At 33.7% G+C, this 23,115-nt stretch overlaps 1 protein-coding gene across 5 annotated transcripts in view; it reads left to right on the forward strand.

Annotated features, from left to right (window-relative positions):
- Nucleotides 1-23,115, forward strand: part of LOC126967981 (CUGBP Elav-like family member 2) — a 510,078-nt gene that overhangs the window by 24,770 nt on the left and 462,193 nt on the right. For 3 of the 5 annotated variants that reach the window (XM_050812728.1, XM_050812724.1, XM_050812725.1), the window contains exon 2: nt 15,364-15,393. The exons of 1 other annotated variant lie outside the window; for it this stretch is intronic. The gene's annotated coding sequence lies outside the window, so the exon portion shown is untranslated. Of the gene's footprint in view, nt 1-9,583; nt 9,744-15,363; nt 15,394-23,115 lie in introns of those variants that run through there. One more of the 5 variants, XM_050812726.1, reaches the window with a different exon arrangement.

Raw genomic sequence — 23,115 nt, forward strand, 5'->3', positions numbered from 1 at the left:
ATCTTAGCCAGCCATCCAAATGACGCATGATCCGAAAATCTTGCCACGTTTGTTCAAGCCACAGGCTGTGGCGCCATCTACCGGCGTATCCCGAGGCGCGAGTTTGAATTCCACATCATCAATAAATTTTGATACAAATTATGTTTGTTAAATATGAGGGAGATCGATAAAAAAATAACACACCGTAAAGACTTAAACAAGATCAAGAAATAAATTCACAGACAATCTATTACAACATCACAACCCTTTATTTTTTTCGAAAATACTAGAAGCTATGCCAACTCTTTTTTTTTATAATTTATATACATATATATTTATATTCATATATATTTATATTCATATATATTTATATACATATACAATTTATATGAATCACGATAGGGCTGCCGCTTGGCAGCCCTATCGTGAAAGAAAGATATTTTCCTGCACCTTGACGTTTATAGCATGTGTTACGATTATGTTATATTTACATTCAAATTATGTAAGAATAAACTTCAATAGCGTGTTCACACTTCAAAAAGTAGAAAATATAATTATATTGACTTTAATAAAAGCAATGGACTTTAAATATACATACCTTTTTTTGTTATGGAATAATAGGACAAACGAGCGTACGGGTCACCTGTTGTTAAGTGATAACCACCGCCCACAATCTCATGCAACACCAGAGGAATCACAGGAGCGTTGCCGGCCTTTAAATAAGGTGAACGCGCTTTTTTTGAAGGCACCCATGTCGTATCGTCCCGGAAACAGCGCACAAGGAAGTTCATTCCACAGCTTTGTAGTCCGTGGAAGAAAGCTCCGTGAAAACCGCACTGTCGAGGACTGGCACATATCCAGATGGTGGGAATGATATCCTAACTTGTGGCATGTCGTGCGAAGGTGGAATTCGGCGGTACAATGAAAAGAAATCTCTATGCAACGGCAAGTGATCCAGCCGTTCATAGAGCACTGGGTCCCCGACAATTCGAGCTGCTCTACGTTGCACATGGTCAAATGGATTGAGCTGATACTGGGGTGCACCAGACCAGAGATAACAGCAATATTCCATGTGTGGCCGGACCTGCGCCTTGTAGAGCGCTAAAATGTGGGCCGGCTTGAAGTATTGCCGAGCTCTATTAATGACGCCCAGTTTCTTCGAAGCCAATTTGCCCTCCAGATGGCCACGAAATTGGGAATCGCTCGAGATTTTGAAACCCAGTATTCCGACTCTAGGCCAGGCTTTAAGGAAAGTGTTGTATGAGAGCGGTGATACGACAAATGGTTTTTTTTTTGTGGTAAACGCGCAAACTTCTTCTTAAAGTCTTCTGGGGGTTAAATTGGACAAGATTCAATTTAGCCCATTCCGCGACCTTCTCAAGAGAGGACTCGATAGAAGACACAAGTTTCTCCCAGCACTGGTCGACAATTTCCCGAGAGAGACCTGCATCGCCCGTGTATACGGCATCACCAGTGCTGTCGTCTGCATAGCAATGTATGCTAACTACCAGGCCTTCCCCCTCGCTTTCAATAGCCGCCGCCCATCTATGTGTTAGGTATACCAGAAGATCACCTGCCGACCGACAATGGCGAATGCCGTATTGTCCGTCGTTGATCAAATGGTGACCCTCTAGGTGTACCTAGAGCTGGCGGCTAATTATGCTCTCCATCATTTTGGAGAGCAGGGAGGAAATAGCAATAGGCCTGTAGTTTTCCGGATTCGAACTGTCTCCTTTTTTTTTGTAACGGATGGACAAGGGCTGACTTCCATGAGTCAGGGACTCCGCCTTTGGACTAAGAGTGCACCGAGTTAGCACCGGCGTCAACTCAGAGGCACACGTTCTAAGCACGATTGGACTTTCTACTTATAAAAAAAACATTTTCTTTTTATAGCGTGCTTTTAGAGAACTATAATTTATTTTATTTATTTATTCTGACGTTTTGAAGTGGTCGAAAAACACTTTTAATAATTCCATTACATAGAGAGATTCTATAATTCTAGTGATAACAATAAAAGGGTAAATTATTGGAAACTTGATCTGCCATCCTTGACGTTGACGAATACACGTTTAGTTCAAAATTTCAAAGTTACAATAAGAATTTCGTTACATACATAGATGTAGGTGAAGCTACTATAAAAGATACAAAAAAACATTATGTTTAATACCTTAAGTTATCATCTCACTTAAAATAGCATGTTATTTTAATGACGAACGTATAGTGAATAGACTCCTTTAGCGCTTAGTATTGACGGTAAGTTCATTTATTATTACGTCTTTTGATTGCGACGTCATTTAGGGGCACTAACTGAGGGTTGAATCATGAATAAGTAACAGAAAAATGGGAAAATTACTGATGTGTAAATGATAAATGCTTCTTTGTGAACGATAATTATGTATTAAATATACAGACATTCAGTGTATACAATAATTACTTCTAAACTCTGAACTTGATGGGTATTTTTATTTATATGAAGTATTAAAAAAATGCCCTCTAATGTTGATATATATACAATAACTATTTACAAAATTAATTATAATATATCTACTATTTAAGCTACATCATAAAAAAGAGGACAAGTGCCATTTTTAATGAAACGTTACATACAATACAAATCTAATCAAATCGAATCAGACTTATTTAACTAGGTCAATAAATTATCATTTGAATGTCTGAACTTATACTTCGGAAAAGGTTGAGCTTTAAAGAGAAGAAGTGGCCTGAAATACATTGCCATTCTTTCAAATCAATTTATTTTATAGCTTCATTATTTTACAAACTGTTTGAATTACAATCTATGTAAGGCGATGCAACAAAAATACTCAAACGTAATTACTGACGTCATCAGTAAGAAAACGAGTGTGCTTTAGACCTGCACACGACTGAAGTAAAACAAAATATTAATTTATAAAACTGTTGAAGACCTAAATGAAATTACGAAATTATTGAAATTTGTGTTGGGACCCCAATAAAAACAACAAACAATTATTTACTACAAGTTAATACGTAAGTATCGATTCCTACTCAGTGGTAATAATGGGCATAAACGGACAAAGTTTTAAAATAAACATTTCATAGTTTCCCGTTAATATTTAAAAATAAATATTTATAAAGTATTAAGAAATATTTCAAGAAAAAATCTTTCCAAAAAATAATAATAATATAAATAAAATAAAATATTTCAAAGAAATAATTTCCAAAATTTCTTTTCATAATAAAATACTTAAAAAACCTATTAACAGGCGCAAGAAACTAGCTAACTAACCTATAGATTTAATTTATCATAGTAGTTCTTTACAAGGAATGGAACATGTAACTATTTCTCTTCCCAAGTCAAACGGTTCAAACCGACATATTATCACCGCAGTCTACATACCACCGAAAACGTCAATAGAGTCGTATATTGCGTACTTCGATTTATTAATAAGTACTCTAGAAGAAACAACTATAGAAAGTTTCTCGCTTTTTGGGGACTACAACATGCCAAATATAGAATGGGTGTCCAAGATCGATAGTCTTAAAGGCTTTGATTGTAAGGGCACATCCCCACTAAGTACTCACTTAAGTAACTTTTTGTCATATCTTGGGGCAGTGCAGTATAATTGTATTAGAAACGGAACAGGAAAAATATTAGACTTATTGATATCTAACAAAGAGGTTGATATCACTGTACCTACTATTCCACTTTTACCCATAGATAACCATCATCCCCCATTTTGTGTTTCAATCGCTTTTAAGGTTGTTTCTTATCATATGCCGCGGTGCCCACTATTAAAGTATAATTTTTATAAAGCCAATTTTGACTTTATAAACAAGGACCTGGACAATCTTGACTGGCCTACGATACTCAGTACAAGCGATGTAGACGAAGCTGTTGATATTTTTTATAACTCAATTTTTGGTATAATTAAATTATACACTCCTCTAACAAAGCAAAAATCTACTAGATACCCTATTTGGTTTGCATCATCGTTAATTCACATTGCTAAAAACAAGAAAAAAGCTGGGGTTAGGTGGAAGAAGTATAAAAACGCTTCTGATTATGAACAATTTTCTTTATTCAGATCTAGGTTTAAATTAGAATGTAACAAATGTTTCACAAAATATTTATCGTCAGTTGAAGATAGTATAACAAAAAATATTAAACATTTTTGGTCATTTATATCAAATAAAAAAACAAAATGTAGTATTCCTTCGTACATGCGTTACAAAAATCTTCAATCGATTGAACCTTACAGAATTTGTCGAATGTTCTCTGATTTTTTCCACTCTGTGTATGAACCTTCCTCTCTTTCACTCAATACATGGTCGCCCCCGCCAGAATCAACGGCGAATGATATAACTTTAGACTATGTACACCTCACCGAAAATAAGGTTCGAGTAGCATTAAAAACCCTGGATTCATCAAAAGGTACTGGCCCTGATGGGCTGCCTGCATTTTTCCTTGTTAGAACGGCTAATGCCATTTGCAAACCTTTACACCTGATTTTTAATAAATGTATTCTATATGGTGTTTTCCCTGAAGTATGGAAACGTGCAAACATTGTACCAGTTCATAAGAGCGGCTCTAAACATTTAGTGGAAAACTATCGTCCCGTTTCTATTTTATGCGAAGTAGCAAAGGTTTTTGAACGACTTGTTCATAATGAACTTTATCCTGTTGTCCATAGTACAATTTTAGAGGAGCAACATGGTTTTGTTTAAAAGCGATCTACTATTACCAACCTAATTAATTTCACTTCTCTTCTATTTAATAATATGGACAATAACGTTCAAACAGATGTGATTTATACTGATTTTATGAAGGCATTTGACAAGGTGGACCATGAAATTTTGTTAGGTAAAATTGCTTTTAATGGTATACGTGGTAATTTGTTACGCTGGTTTTCTTCTTATATTACAAAAAGAACTCAAAAAGTAGTTATTAATGGATTTAGGTCTGAAAGTATAGATGTCACTTCTGGCGTACCTCAGGGCTCCATACTTGGACCTCTCCTGTTTATTATTTATATTAATGACATAAAGCAGTGTTTTGATAATTGTAAATTTTTACTATATGCTGATGATCTAAAAATATTCAAGTCAATTACAAACCTCAACGATTGTGAGTTAATCCAACAGGACCTAAATAGATTATCTGATTATTGCAGAAAGAATAAATTAACATTAAGCCTACATAAATGTAATTCTATCAACTTTTCAAAAAAAAAATGCATTATTAATTATAATTATTCTCTTTCTAATGTTACGTTGAGTAAAGTTTTATCTGTTAGGGACCTAGGAGTTATCTTGGATAATAAATTACACTTAAATCTTCATATTGACAAAATTGTTAACACTGCTTTCAAAATGTATGGATTTATCATGAGAACATCCATTGACTTTAAGAAGCCCTATACTTTTTTACATTTATATAAATCCCTTGTACGTTCCCAATTGGAATATGCCGTTCCTATTTGGCACCCTTTTTATAAAAAATATTACGAAATGATAGAAAATGTCCAACGTAAATTCTTAAGATCCATGAGTTACAGATGCTATGACAATTACAATATGTCGTACGCAGATTTGATAGATAAGTATAAACTACTATCCCTTCAATCAAGGCGCAAACTTCTTCAATGTATGTTTCTGCACGGCATTATACATAGCAAATTTGATTGTACAGAATTGACCAACAAATTAAATTATGTTATTCCTAGAACAGCCCATATCCGAGGACTGTGTAATCGTAAACTTTTTGCAACAGGTAAATTTCGTACTAATGCAGGAATAAGATCACCTCTGCATCAATTAGTTGACAATTACAACAAAGAATTCATTAGTGTTGACATTTTCCATTTATCCGAGAGCCAGTTCAAGTGCCAAATTAAAAAAAAAATACTGGATAATATTTGATTTATTTACATACATTCTTTTAAATACCTACTGATCATCATAAGTACTTTAGGTTAATATCATTGTATATATAGTCATAATTTAGTGTAGATTTGTGTAGATAATTATTTCTTTTGTTTTCCTTTTTGTGTTTATTAATTGTTTGATTTCTATAAATTTAATTTACTCCAACTAGCCATAATATTAAGAACATTGTGTAGTTCTCTTTAGTTTCAATTAGTATTGTATAAACATTTATTTTTGTACCTAACATTGAATACCTCTAAGTTTTTCATAGTAAGATGTGGATAGCGTATCTGACTACAATTTTATTAGACTTAATTGTTATTTCTTTATGTATCTACTTTGTAAGTTGTAGTTGTTTGCTTTTCCTAATAAAAAAAAAAAAAAAAAAAAAAAAAAAAAACTCAACGACCATCTTTTTTTCATAAATATATGGTTATAATGCAGCATGTTCAAAGCAATGTAAGTAATAAATAAATAAATTGTTTTGAACATTTTCTGAGATCATGTTTTAAAAGCATATTACATCGCCCCACAAAAGACTTATTCGACTCTTGCCGAGAAGTAGGCATAATATGTTTATGTTTGTTCCTGGTTATACTTATATAACATTATGATTATGATAGTTTCTAGCATATTCACTTATGTGCCTATGTACATACATAACATAATCATGAATATATTGAAAAGCAACAGTTACAATGTTAATTTCTTTCAATTTTGCCCTCAATGATTCCTTAAGACCTAGGTTATAAATAGCGCGAATAATCCTCTTCTCATCTTCAGCACAAAGGGGGTATTAATAACGACAGCATTGCCCTATAGCAATATACCATAGGATATAATGAAAATAACTAAAGGAAACTAGTCGCGACGTATCTATTTCAGTCAACTGTCTAATATTTTACAATTATTTATGTCATTCAATTTTCCATCATAGACAAACTACAAATAAGAACTTAAAAAGTTATGGACTTCATCTTCCTATCGTAACAACGTTATAATAATATACATAATTTGGTGAAAAACCTTTCAACAGCTTCTATTTATTTAGGGTGAGATGCCATCAATCCTGCAACGTAATCTTTCCCTTGCTCTCAAAGTATTATTTATTCATGAACAATTTGAGATGCAATCAGGTCAGATACAGCTCTTACAATGTCGGAACACGGTTTGACTTTATAAAATATCATTGTCAGATTCCTGGCAGGTCTTACAAATTATGATAGCTCGTTTTTGTTGTATTTTTGACGATGTGTTTGACGCAAGCATTGTGTGGACAAGACGAAAGTTCACTGTAAAATAATATTATATTATAGAAGATAATTTATGTTCACTTAAAAGTCGAGAACGTATAAAGCGCGACATGACCACTCTGACAAACACAGTTAAGTTACATAACTTACACATAGGTAGTGACAATGATATATAAATGTTCAATCATATACCTCTTTAGGTCAGATTAATATGAAATCTTATATATTGCATGTGACAACATTGGAACACATTGGTAGATTTTTTAGCGGAAGCGAAGCTTACATTGATATACATTAGATTCGATTATTATTAAGAATCTTGAAGGTTGGTTTCCTTTACATCCAGAAATTTCATGAAAAATATATGATTTAAGAGTTAATTTTATACAACGGTGTCTGGGCTAATAAGGCGGATAGAATGTTTAAACTGAGTATTAATTTTTGAGTTTTTTTCAATATATTAAGTGATTAGCGGACAGATTTATTTCATTAGAATGTATATTTTTTATGGGAGAGGAGCGTACAATTCACCTAATATCAAGTGATCACTGAAACTCACACTCCACACTCTCGCAACATCAGAAGTATCACAGGAAACTTGCGAGTCTTTAAGGATTCTGGTCGCGCTTTTTTTTTTAAGTTACCCATTTCAAACCGTACTGAAACTAGGTGAGAATGATATTCATGTCTGTGGCGTGGTCGTGTGCCAAGATTCAGGTCAAAAAGCTCTTTGGAACATGATAAATGTAGTCAATGACACCCAATGAAGTTCCATGCAAGTCGTTCACAGCTGAATTCTCGACCTATCAAGCAGCTCTTCTATGCGGGGCGCATGAGACCAGGAATGAGAGCAATAATCCATATGTGGGCCCGTTAAAGTTTTTATTTATTTTTCATGGTTCCTTGAAAGTCAATTTGACTTTGCCTTCCCGGTGGGCAACGAACTGTATTTATATATTTCTTTTTTATGGAAAGGACGACAAACGAGCGTACGGGTCACCTGGTGTTAAGTGATCACTGCCGCCCACATTCTCTTGCAACACCAGAGGAATCACGAGAGCGTTGCCGGCATTTAAGGAAGGTGTACGCGCTTTTTTCGAAGGTACCCATGTCGTATCCTCCCGGAAACACCGCACAAGGAAGCTCATTCCACAGCTTTGTAGTACGAGGAAGAAAGCTCCTTGAAAACCGCACTGTGGAGGACCGCCACACATAGATGGTGGGGATGATATCCTAACTTGTGGCGTGTCGTGCGAAGGTGGAATATCGCGGCAGGAATCAGGTTATATTTATTAATAGCAAAAATTTGCAGTTTGTCGTATGCAGAGAATAAATATAAATATTTTCTATTACTTTGTGCTGTCAGTAAACATCTAAATACAGTCCACTCTCTCCGTCACTCACCACTTCCAGATGGCAGTAGAATTGGCATCCGTTTCAGATTTCGAGACCCAGGATTCCTATACAAGGCGAGCTATATAGAAGAGTTGTCAAAAGCGGTTATGAATTGGGTGACAAATAGGGCGTTTTAATAATAATTAAAACTTGATTATTTTTATTATTTATTTGAATTGAATTTGAATTTGACTAACTACTTATTACTATTATTTGAGTCACTATTTCTCCATACTATTAGAGATAGAGCAACAGTGACATATTATATATTTGCTGTCTAACCTGCTACCAATCACCTTCAGGACACCGTTGGTGCTGCCCCTCATTCTGCGTTTTAGTAGTGAACTTACAAAATTGAGCCTTCTGAAGGCTTTCTTCGTTTAAACCCCTTCCGTATCTTTCAGGAGCGGACTCCTTTTTCTCGAAAGTTTCTTTCATCAGTCTTGTTGACAATCCCCTGTGAGGCTGCATGGCTGGTGTATATATACCACCAAATTCATTACTAGTTACCAGCATAGTAATGAGTGTTTTCTATATGTAAGGTATACCAGAAGACCGTCGGATGATAGATCAGGCTGAAAACCGTTTTTTCGGCCATTGAACAATTGACGTGCGTCTAGATAGCAAGTGCTTGCGGTTCGTGATGCTTTCCATAATTATCGAGACCTGGGGGGTATTTCCATAGGCATGTAGTTAGCTAGAATATAAGTACTTGGAATAAACAGGTAATCATTTAACGTTTAGATCATTTATATAATTGGATAGATTATGAAAACGTCGAAAAAATAGTTTAGATTTAATCCCATTTTGAGCATTGCACGCGCAGTAACATAAAGTGTCATACAAATCGCGAGTGTAAGACGTAGCTTGCGTGACAAGCCTCGTCGTCCACTAAAATATTGCCAGTTTTTATTGGTTATCTATGTAGATTTGACATCTGAAAATGCCAATATAAAACCTTAGTATCCTAAATAAAACTGGTTTATTAACTCATATTGACATAACTATTAAAAAATAATCTATAAAAAATAGTCTTGATAAATATGGCGAAGACGTGTGACTAAAATTTTCGTATATTTTTTGTGTTGTGTGTTTTTTATGTAGTCTTTTTGATTTGTATATTATTATTTTGACTTTTGCCGAAATTCTAGTGTGGCGTAATATCGCATAGTGGTTTAGTGGGTCCGTGACTATTTGGATAAAAATCATAAGGTGAGTTTCAACATCTTTGATACACAAATAATGAAGCAACAACAATGAAAATACAATATTGTATATTTTATTCTATTAAAAAGAGCACATAAAATAGTGATGGGAGAGTTTCTGGCGCCACTTCTTCTCTCTCAGAGTGCCATTTGTTTCCGAAACGGTGGTAGTGTTAGAAATGAAATCAGAAAGAATTTAAAGGAATCAATTTTGAGAAAATAAATGTATTTTAAGCCATTTTAAGCCGGATTGTATGTAATCACCGCGGCCCTATGCTCTTGCAACCACAAGAGTAACAAGAGTGTTGCCGACCTTATTAAACTTACAATTAGCGTACCTTCATACCGAAACCACATAAGCACGATTGAACCGGGGGAACCACCATAAAATACTAGTTACCAGCAAAATGGATTAAAATAATTGAATGAATTATAATCTGAGTAAAAAAGAATACCCACATAATGCGATTATAAAATGAACATAGTCTTAAAATAAATTCTTTGAAGTACTTGTTCGAGTAAAAACCCTTTCAAGTAGGTTTAAAGTTAGTAATAATACTTAAGTTTAAGCTTTTTCGAGTGGATGCTGAAACTGTAAGAGGATTATAAAGCTCGGGGATGGCATTGAACACACGTTCGCAATCTACTTATAATACGTGAATAATGCGATCATATTTTATTCGTTTTTGTATAATATAAAGTGGCTCTAGTTCAAATTCAAATGTTTTTATTCAAAATAGGATATACCTCCCACTGGTAATAGTTATTTATGCAACTGTTGTGTAATAAGGGGTATTAAAACACGAACGTGGATTATATACTACTATCACATGAGTGTTTTAATACCTAATTATCAGTTGCATACAAGACTTTATCTACACCCAGAATATGAATCCTCTAAAAGATTCTGAAACAGTTAGCTTACTGCTAACATTAAAACACCAGTCCTAGTAGTAATCTAATATCATTCATTACTGATTATATACAAATAAACTAAGTATTATTGAAACAATTATTTATTTTAGTAGTAATTACATTTTGTATAATTCAAAAATTAAAATTCACTCGGATATAATTTTTTTTTGCAATGGTTAAAATGAATCGCTTTTTTTGTAAACAAAACAATAAAAATATCGAAGAAAAATGGCGGAGATTCGAATAACCTACTTTTTTTTACGGCGCGCGATGTTCTGGTTGTGTGGAACGCGCGTAAACTAAAATGTTCTTTTTTTGAAATTCATACAGATACCACGCATCGAGCAATAAGAATGTGGCTGTCTGTTGAATTTCTTTGCGCATGAAGGGATCGAAAAAACACATAGGAGTGTTGTTATGAAATTCAGTACAACATTACAACACTCGTTTGGATGATGTAATGGTTATTACAACATTGGGTGTTTTAATGTTGGCAATAAGCTAATTGTTTCAGAATCTTTAATGGAGGATTATTATTATTATTATATCACTTTTACCATTCAGAGGCTCCCTTGCACATGATGCCGGCTAGATTATGGGTACTACAACGGCGCTTATTTCTGCCATGAAGCAGTAAATTTGTTAAATTTACTGTGTTTCGGTCTGAAGGGCGTCGTGGGTAGTGAAATTACTGGGCAAATGAGACTTACCATCTATGTCTCAAGGTGACGAGCGAAATTGCAGTGCTGCTCAGAATATTTGGGTTTTTCAAGAATCCTGAGCGGCATAGCATTGTAGATGGCAGGGTGTATCAATTACCATTAATAATAATAACCAATAATAATAATTACAATTCGTAAAAAAAAAACTTATTGAAAGTCAAAAACTACCAGCACCCATTCGAAAATATGTTCGAGAGGAACGGGGACAAGAAACTCAGCAGGCTTCTTTTTTTTTCATCCTTTTGTGTTAATAACATTCCCTATATTCCTCCATTCTCAACTTCTTAGAGTTTGCTCAGACTTTACTTACGTATTAGTTAGCTGAGTGTAAGCGTAACATAATCTTTGATTTCATTTTTATACACATTTACTGAAATTATAGTGACCTTACTCTAAGACAGCCCAATGCAAAAGTCAAGTTCGCGTTTTATCACACTCAGCTAAGTTTTACGAAAGTTTATAGAGTACGCTTAAAAGTGCGCTTTATAGATCTCAGTTTATAGTTATTAGCTGTATGATTTATTACTACATAATATTATAAAATAAAGTCCTTCGTCGCGTCTGTCTGTCTGTTCGCGATAAGCTCAAAAACTACTGTACCGATTTTCATGTTGTTTTCACCAATGGATAGCGTAGTTCTCGAGGAAGGTTTTGTTTTGTTTGCATTAATGGTTTTTGTTTGTTAACAGAAATATGATATTAATATTTATAGATTTATTACTAAATATTTTCAAATCATTTTCGTTCGTTTTTTGTTTCATTTTTAACTCGTTATCTTTGATTACACATTTCCGATGGCTTTAGACTACATACTTCCCGAATGCTTAGGTATCTATTATTTTTACGGACATAATAATGTCATAATGTCTGTCGGGTCAGCTAGTGAAAATATAAATAATAAACATCAAATTAGCGTCATTATAAATATTATAACCTCTTCGGAAAACTCTCTCTCTCTACTCTCGACTCTACCTGAATATTTTTATGCTCTCTTTAAAAGAAATCTATTGCATCAAATATTTCTTATTATTATTATATTGGTAATCATTTGACAAAGATAAATGCCACAGAAATAAAAATAAAATATATGAATTTCGTATAAGCACGTGCGCGTGTGGAAGACAACATATGATATTAAAAATGAAGATAAGTTATGGCGAAATAAGAGACGGATATACCTGAGATTCGAGGAAGAGATGGTCTGCAGCTGGGGGGGCCCCGCTAATACTATAGAAACGCCTGGTGCTAATTTTTTTTTGTATCCTCTCTGTGTTTGATGAATGAATTGCGATACACTGAGTACATTGATGCGATGCGATTAGGCCGTTGACCACTGATGAATGAATATGAGCGCAACTGTGCCAGTACTCGGTGACAATTGGTTATTAACCAGTGTGATAGTCAACTTGCATTAGATTCGCCAATGAGATACTAATGTGTCTGTTGTCTATAGGTATCCCTCTATTTCTACAGGAATTATCTGCACTATAGTATGCCATAACAAAAATTAGAACAAAGAGAATAGACAATTGCAGTGCAAGCAAATTGTTAAAATCACTAATTTACAAATAAAATTTGAAAAACAAAATTTTATGAATGATGCGGGACTCGAACCCACGATCTCCGGCGATCCGTGCCGGTGCTCTAACCATCTGAGCTAACCGTTCGAGTGACGTATCGTTATAAAATCTTGTATGCTTTGTTCAACTCTCAGGTTGTGGGGGCACGTGTTTTGTGTATTAATCCTATAAATAAGGGTTATCACTTTAAAAACATAACAAATCACTATTTTAGTTGGAAAATTTCTAAATAATTAATTGCGAGTTTTACTTTTGTGACTTAAATTAATTGGTATAAATCTAATTGTTCTTGTTTAAAGTTCGTGCGTGATTTGAACGTGAACAATGGACAAAGGTTTTAATTTCACGTTCGGGTTTGATCACTAACGAGAGATGAAGTAGAAACGCTGACACCGGCGTCAGCAATCACTCCGCCGAGTCCAATTTGTTGGGCGTCACAGTGATGAGTGGAGCGACATATTAAGCAGACCTCTTCCTTATTATTTCACAACTGTGAACATAAACTTTTTACAAATGTCAGTTCTGGCAAAACTTTATCAGTGGGAGGCTCCTTTGTACATGATGCCGGCTAGTTTATGGGTACCACAACGGCGCCTATTTCTACCGTGAGCAGTAATGTGTAAACATTACTGTGTTTCGGTCTGAAGGGCGCCGTAGCTAGTGTAATAACTGGGCAAATGAGACATCTTATGTCTCAAGCGACTCAATTGTAGTGCCGCTCAGAATTTTTGGGGTTTTAAAGAATCCTGAGTGGCACTGCATTGTCATGGGCAAGGCGTATCAATTTCCATCAGCTGAACGTCCTGCTCGCCTCGTCTCTTATTTTCATAAAAAAAATTGACAATAAAACAATTTTTTATCGAAATTGCCTTAGAGGTTCTTAAAGTTAGCACGAAATAATAATGAAAGAAATATTGTATAAGTAATTTTTATGGGATTTATTGCGTAGATAATTAAAACAATTACAGCTTTCTATTCGGAAGATATTTAAAGAAATGTACGTGTTATTATGGGAAGGAACCCTTAGCATTTGTCACAATTTTATTTTCATTTATTTTTTTAAATAAATAATATTATTAAAGGTCGCAAATGACCTACCAGTTATATTATCAAATTAGAGAATCAAGAGTTCTTAAATTAAATAAAAAAATTACAGAATTGATACATGGAATAGTATTTTGGAAAATTATGAGTTGTCTTTAAAAACGATACGACAGCGTAGAATTAGAATTTTTTATATGTTTTTCAGTATACTACGTATTATTTACGTTTTATTTAATAATGTGATAAATTATAATCTAATATTTATAATAATTGCTTATTCTGGCCTTGACTATATAATTCTTAGACCATTAAAAGCAATTTTCCCTATCGCTACGCTCAACAATCACACCATACACTAAGAACGAAATTCGTATCGTAAGCTCTCTTTGTTAATGGGGGAGAAACGTCTTATTCGATATTTGATTCAAAAGCACCTGCAAGCTATTATCAACTTAACAATTATAAGTTTACGCAACTCAGTCCTTTACACTCAGAATTAATATTAATTTGAATTATGTGATTCTAGACTATGCATAGTTTTTTACTGAATGGTATGGTTTATGGTAGAACATTACTAATTTAAGACAGTTCAATTAATTTTCTACTACTACTAATCTTATACCTTTAAAGGAGCAATTCTTGTATGTATATAATCTGAATCTCGGAAACGGCTCCAATGATTTTAATGAAAATTAGTATACATATAATATATACGAGCCATAAATCGGAAAATTATGATTACCGATGATAGGAAATCCCTTCGAAATTTTGTCCAATATTTTTATTGCGGCTATGATTTCTACAGTTAAGGATGGCACAATAAGGTATATTTGTATTTTTTTTAAAGTTAATTATACTTCACTTGACATCAAACGACTGGTCTCACTTGAGCCTCGAGTAGGTACATTTGTACACAATAGTGGCGACAGGGTAAAGCCCACATGCCACTTCCACTAGTTTTTTCTGTTCCGTGGTTATAACTGCACTCGATTGCTCAGTGCCGCGTGCTCAACATTATGAAATTACATATTTGTCTTATCATAATTGATTCCTCTTAACTAACAAAATTGGCTTACTACCTGTTGGTCTCATACCTATGTTTATGAGATAAAACTTATCAAAATCAATTTCAAACATTTTTTTTAAATAATAACTATAATCACTTATTGAACGCCAAATCTATTTGAAAATGTATGCCTCAGACTTGAGAAGAACAGTTAGAAGAAACTCATTGTTAATATCTTACCATAAAATGTTTTATTACATTTCCTGAGAGCCGTCGCTCCATTTCCAATCTGTGGTAACATTAAGAAAATTGTAACGTAACTGATGATAATTTAATTAATAACGATATTATTTGTTGCAGGTGTAAAGAACGGCAAGCTGGCGCACATAAGTAAGTGTTAATATTCAATTATAAATCACATCATGATATGCTATCACTTATCAAAAAAAAAACAATGATAATTGTAGAGGCTGCCGATAGAAATGAAAACCTAGAACTTTTAGTATTAAACCCGCCGGGATCTATTATTATTATTAAGGGATAGATTAATTCGACGAAATCTCACTGACCTTGCAGTATGACAAAAGTTGTATTGCTATGAATGTAAGAATATACAATAAACTGCCAATTAATTTAAAATTATTAAATAAAAGACTTTTTAAGAAAAAACTTAAACACTGGTTAAGCGAGCGATTATTTTATACGACTAATGAATTTCTGAATGCGAGTAATGTGATGACATGAAATGTGAAACTTTTTATTTACAATTAATTAAATAATATTTTTTAATTATTTTATTATTATGTTAGTCTGTTATTATTTTACTATAATGTCAGCCTGTTATTTTTATTTTTTATTAATGAATATTTTATTGCTACTGATATGCAGACATATTTCATCATCTCATTTTTTTGTTTAATTACTTATACCATCTACTGAATTAAATTAATTTGCATTCCTAGTTAAATCTGGCGAAACATGTGAAACAGTAAGATTATACCATCGTAACATACCATGTTTATACGCAAATAAAGAATTTGATTGATTGATTGATTAAAATTTTATATTTCATAATGCTTAAAAATAATTATGCTATAAATTTCAATTACTTTTTAAAACTTATTTGTAAATAAGTTTTAATTAATTGTAATTAATATATTATAAATCAATCAAAAACCCTATTTAAATAATGCACAGTATACATACAATACACATTGAACTTTTCACTAAATCCATTCAATTTCACTCATAAGATATACTCAACACTAATGTTGCACAATACGTCAGCTGTATAGATATAAATAATATACTGCTATAAACATTTCGGTGACGCGAAATCACGAAATCTCACCCATCCGAAAAGTGTCGACTATAATAATATATATTTATCTATTTTTTTTAATTATTTATTATTCGCGTGCACCAGTCATGAGCATGTCGATGACACGAACCCATAAGATTTCCCCCTACCCAAAAGTGCCCAATGCGGCTAAAGAAGTACTCACTTCATAAAATAATTTGATATATCTCAAGTTTGCGCGTTTACCACTAAAACCCCATTTGTCGTATCACCGCTCTTCGACAACACTTCCCTCAAAGCCTCGGAATACTGGGTCTCGAAATCTCGAGCGATTGCCAATTTCGTGGTCATCTGGAAGGCAAAGCCAAATTGGCTTCAAAGAAACTGAGCGTCATTAATAGAGCACGGCAGTACTTCAAGCCGGCCGACATACTAGCGCTCTACAAAGCGCAGGTCCGGCCACATATGGAGTATTGCTGTCATCTCTGGTCTGGCGCACCCCAGTATCAGCTCGATCCATTTGACCGCGTGCAAGTGCAGAGCAGCTCGAATGTCGGGGACTCAGTGCTCTGTGAACGGCCGGATCACTTGGTGCTGCGTAGAGACGTCGCTTCATTGTGTGTCTTCTACCGCATTTATCACGGGGAGTGTTCCGAAGAGCTGTTTAACCTGATTCCTGCCGCCGAATTCCACCTTCGCACGACACGCCACAAGTTAGGATATCATCCTCATCATCTGGATGTGTTCTCCACAGTTCGGTTTTCAAGGAGCTTCCTTCCACGTACTACAAAGCTGCGGAATCAGCTTCCTTGTGCGGTGTTTCCGGGACGATACGACAAGGGTACCTTCAAAAAGCGCGTACACCTTCCTTAAAGGCCGGCAACGCTCCTGTGATTCCTTTGGTGTTGCAAGAGATTGTGGGCGGCGGTGATCACTTAACAGGTGACGCGTACGCTCGTTTGTCCTCCTATTCCATAAAAAAAAATGTGTATTTCTTGTATCATCAATAGTCAGAAAAATTTTTGCTACACTATAGAAAAACGGTAGCTCAAAAGCAAATTTATAAGCATAATAACCTGTTTTTAATAATATTTTAATAAGCTTTCTTTGGTGAAATAGTTTTAAAATTCAATTTAACAATGTACAAATTTATTCATTATAAATAATATTACAAACATACATATATACAAAAATCAAAACTTACTGTTTATAACTTAATTACGATAGGTTGAAATGTTATATGAGATCACAGACTACATAATACTACATATGTCATGACCGTTTCTATGTTTTTTTAAATATAGTATCCAATGAGCGTATGGCATTAAAGATGCCAGCCATATTCTCACGCAGCTCTAAAGGAATAACAATAGAGTATCCGGCTGATTACAGAGGTGTACGCGGTTTTTTTTCAAAGTACCTACCGATCTCGTTTCGTCCTAAGAACATCGCTAGAAAGCTAGTTAGTCTATAGTTTGGCTGTACATGGAAGAATTTTCCTTGAAAACTGGACTGAAGAGGACCGCCAAGCTTCCAGTTGTGTGTTGTGCGAATGTGAAATGCGGAGCCGGGACTCAGGTCAAAAAATGGTTACAGACATGCAAAGCATCTCTAAAAATATTGGCTCAAAAGCGATCAAGTTCAGCGGTAAAAATAAAAATAATATATATGACAAGTGTAGGTCACCTGATGTTAAGTGATAACCGCCGCCGACATATTCCTGCTACACCAGAGGAATCACAAGAACGAATGTCCGCCGCTTAATGAAGATGTACGCGCTTATTTTTAATGTATAATACTTATAATGCTATTATTTTATAGTTTGTTTATAAAATGTACTTGAAAAACATGCGAGGAGTGTCCCGGATGCCACGACATGCAAACCTTCAATAAAAGCTCGTACACTTTTCTAAATGGCAGACAATGCTCCTGTCACTCCGTTGGTATTGTAGGTGGATGTGGGCAGCGGTGATCACTTAAAATCTGCATATGGGTACTCTCATTGACTCTTCATCCTTGAAAACATATATTTAAACGAGTATGACTAAGACAGTCAGTCGTCCAATAAAAAAAAAACAAATTTTGCCACAACAGTAAGAATTACCTTCGTCTTGTTTACAACACTAAAGTTTACTTTAAAGTTTACAAAATTAATATAATACAGTAATAATAAATAGTGGTGCTATTATTGAAACTTGGTCTTCCTTTGTTGTGAACCAATCGGAAGTAGAACTTTGTCGATTTCGTCCTATCAAAGTTTCGCCTCTAAATATTGAGTACCCAACTACGGTCTGAATAGGGTGGCCATGAATGTTTAATATAATTTACAAAACTAATTTTGTTTCCAAATTCTCATTGCTAATTGGTAGCAGGTGTTGCCTTGTTCATTTAAAGTTGAAATTTAATTCAATTCAGCTATTTTGTTTAAATGGGATATGAAAACACTAATTGAACTTCAAAAACCATTTAATACATTCATGCAAAAAAAGTAAAAAACTCTTTGAGCTATATTTCACCAGGACACCACGGTGGCGTAACCAGCTGCTTCACCATGGTCCATAAGCTACCAAACTAGACACCAAACAGACACCATACGTCCGAGCCCGTCGCGCCACCAAACTGTTGCGCAAACAAACGGACAACCAAACTGCCCATTATTTAAAGCATATTTCAAAGAAATTCTCTTGCACGTCATACTTTTTAACATTAACATTGGCATCTTTTAACATTAAGATTGACATTGACAAATACTTTATACTTACTTACTTGCATATAGTCGATCCCATCCAGTTGCAATATTGGAATTAACATTATTCGTCAATTATATCTGTAAAACCAATAAAAAAACTATTTTTCACAGATATAAGGTCAAACTTTTTTAACTATGAAGGTATTTTACTAACAAAAGAAATTTTTAAACAGTTTTTTCAGTTTAAACAGTATATATTATAAGTAGTTATTTGTTGAAAAACGTTAAGTATGCTACACAATAGATTTTTTATTAATAAAATATCAGAACATCTGTCAAGATACGTGTTTGAAATTGAGTTGAGTTTAAGCTGTTTCCCTTAAATGTATGTTACCCTACAAGCTGCGGCAAAGCTAAGAGTTAGCCAAAACAAAGCGAGCTCGTTCTGCAGTCAATGAACAAGTCGTTTATTTTACTCCAAAGGAACCAAATAATCATTGCGCTGTCGAAACTGCAGATATTATGCACAAAGGAGTAACAAACTACGATTCGAATACAAGGAATAAATTATGAAATTAAAAAAAAAATATCTTATTGTGCACACATGCTTTCTTTTGATGGTTTAAAAAATTCAATAAGAGGTATCGATTTGTGCATGGATTTCAAAATTAATCCCATGATTTGTAAGTTGTGTACAATATTATTTATTATATTATTTGTTAAACAAAATATTAACTTGAATTTGTTTTAAAAAGTAAATATGGGAAAGAAAGGAATAGACTCCCAATCGCCAATTAAAATATCATCAAAAATGTCCGAGCGGCATTGTATATATGTATACTTTAACTTACACAAATAATATTAAAACATTCAATCAAAGTAACAGCTTATTTCGTGGAAGTAATTATCAAAGTCATTATTGTAAACTTTAATTAGGAAGCTCAGAGTTGAACACGAGGATAGAACATCCTGTTTTAATAATAATTATTGGGCAAAATTATCAATAATATCAAGTTATCTATATTCGTGACTAAAACTAAAAATTTTCACCAAAATACAAACCTCAAAGAATGTAACTGTAAAACAAAGTATATATAAAAATATATATTCTCTAAGACATTTGGATGATGATGCTCACTAAAATAATAATAATAAATAAAACAATATTAAATTCTAAAACACGTTAGTTTCAAAATGTTACAATCACAGATTATAAGAGGTTTTATTTATTTACATTGTTGTAGGCACGACGTATCAAATACTATAATTTTTATTTTATTTACTAGCTTACCCTATAATTCACGCGATAGTTTTATAAGTAATAAAATATTGCCTATATTATAGCCTGTACATCATTTTGTCCTATTGTCAATAGTTTTTGCAGCGCACGCAAAAATAGGTTTTCGATTTTACACCTTGTGTTACAAAATACAAATTTTATTACGGATCCCTAATTTTGAAAAAAACATAGCCTATAGCCTTCCTCGATAAATGGACTACCCAACACTGAAAGAATCATTCAAATCGGACCAGTAGTACCAGAGATTAGCACGTTCAAACAAACAAAGAAACAAACAAACAAACAAACACTGAAAAACAATACAATCATCATCATCAGACGTCCACTGCTGGACAAAGGCCGCCCCCAAAGATATCTACGATGATCGGTCCTGCGCTACCCTCATCTAACATATTCCAGTGATCTTGACCAGATCGTCGGTCCACCTTGGGGCCTACCAACACTGCGTCTTCCGGTACGTGGTCGCCATTCGAGGACTTTACTGTCCATCGAACTATATGCTCTGCCCACTGCCACTTCAGTTTCGTAATAATTTGGGCTATGTCGGTAACTTTGGTTATCCTACAGATCTCATTATTTCTGATTCGGTCTCGGATGGATAGCCCTCTCCATTGCCCTCCAAGCGACCATGAGCTTTCTCATCAGTAACAAAACAATACATTCTTTGAAACTTAATAAAAAAAAAAATACATAACTAATAAATTTCAAATAACACAAATTATAAATTACTAAAAATACAATAAGAAATGAAGTGAGAATAAAAAAAGTCTTATTTACAAAAACATAAACATCTCATTAAATTTTTTATTAATAATAAATATAACCTACGTAAAGAAGAAACCACAGTCTAGTGTGTCTTTACCTTAATCAAAGTCATCATTAAAATTTGATCAACTCATGTAAAAATACTGAATTAGGCGTTTTTTTTCCATAATCATCGAAATGCTTTGAGTTACCTTAATTGATGATTCCACTTAGATTTGCCTTTAAGCACTACGACAAGATTGAGAGTGCGAGAGAAAGTGAGAGAATCATCTGAAATGGTTTAAGACAAATCTTGCGGAAATTAGCACATAAGAAAAGTTATAACTTTGATGTAATTGTTTGTGAATTATTAATTAAATAACTATATTTGTATGTAACAGGTTCGTTGCTCTCTAGACGCATGTTCGCCCGGAAGCAATGCCAAATCCGACCATTCAGAATACATTAAAAATAATCTTATTTCGCTAACTTTTCACTTATCCGTGCCGCCTGCTTCCAGCCCGTACAAGTTTAGATTATTTTCACCGAAGTTTTTTGGAGTGCTTCCAAATAGAGCGGGACGAATAATATCACATGCCTTGAGATCTTTTTGTCGTGACTTATTACTGGGCGGCTTTTTTGGCTGTGCAAAATTTCCTTTTACAGAATGTGTGTATGCTGTGAAAATTGTTGCTTTATTTATGTTTTTGTGATGTGAGATGGAAGGGCAAAGATTACTAAGCTGTATTGAAGAAATCTAACTTACAAATAAACTTGCACATCAATTTCTTTTTGAATGTAAAGTATGGGTTGTGCTTCAGCTTTTTTTATGAAAATAACGGACCAGTCGAGCAGGACGTTCAGCTGATGGTAATTGATACGCCCTGCCCAATATAATGCAGTGCCGCTCAGGATTCCTGAAAAATTAAGACATTTATTTATTTATTTATAAAGGCTTACCAACTAAATACAATTTATTAACTTATGCACTAAGAATTAAACAAATATAATAAAATAGTTTAAATGTACTTAAATTATAGGTAGGCACAACATTAGTATAAGAAATACATGTGGTATTTTAAAATCTAAAATCTATAAATTTTGGAGAGCAATATAAATTTGTTTTTTAAAATTAAGAAAGTTTGAAAAGAAGATATCAGTGTTTTCATCTATATTAAAAATACAATTATATAATTGTAACATTAGCTGTAGAGGAGAGTTTAAGCCATAATTACTGTGGTGGAATTTAATGTGCATTGGGGAAAAAGTACTAAGCCGACAATTGAAGGCAGGCACATGCAAACCGATTTGTGATAAAAGCGAAGGACAGTCCATATCATAGCTTAAAAGTTTATGTAAACACAGCAATTGTGAAGCATTTCTACGTATTCGCAGAGACCTCATTGAAATGTATTTAATCTATTCTCATAGCTATCATTACGGATATATTTATTTGCAAAAAAACTTAACTTTGAAAGAAACTTTTTTTGTACAGATTCTATTCGTGATATATATATTTTGTGATATGGGCACCAAACAGCTGAGTTATATTCTAGATTAGATCTGACAACAGAGTTGAAAAGTATCTTGAGTGGTAAAATACTTCTAAAATCTTTCGTATTACGGAAAATAAAACCTAGCATTTTAAAACTCTTACGAACAATGTGATCTATATGTTTGTTTAATCTTAGTTCACTATCTAATATAATGCCTAAATCTTTAAAATATTTTTTTTCAGCAATGAACACGTCATTTACCTTGTAACTAGTTTTAAGTTTAATATGTTTTCTGGAAAATTTTAAAAAGTTGCATTTGCCTTCGTTCAGTTCCATTCTATTATTTTGACACCATAAGTAGATATAGTAGATATCATCTTGAAGCATTTTTTGGTCCTCAAAACATTTTACCGTCCTGTATAATTTTAGGTCATCTGCGTATAGTTCATATTCTGATTTTATTAATTTAGTGATATCATTTATGTATAAGGTAAATAATAAGGGGCCTAAGTGTGAGCCTTGTGGTACCTCGGATAGCTGATAAAAATCCCGAGAATGATAACCACTTACCTTAACCATAAGT

Source organism: Leptidea sinapis, chromosome 14 (genome assembly GCF_905404315.1).
Source record: "Leptidea sinapis chromosome 14, ilLepSina1.1, whole genome shotgun sequence".
Classification (NCBI taxonomy): Eukaryota; Metazoa; Arthropoda; class Insecta; order Lepidoptera; family Pieridae; genus Leptidea; species Leptidea sinapis.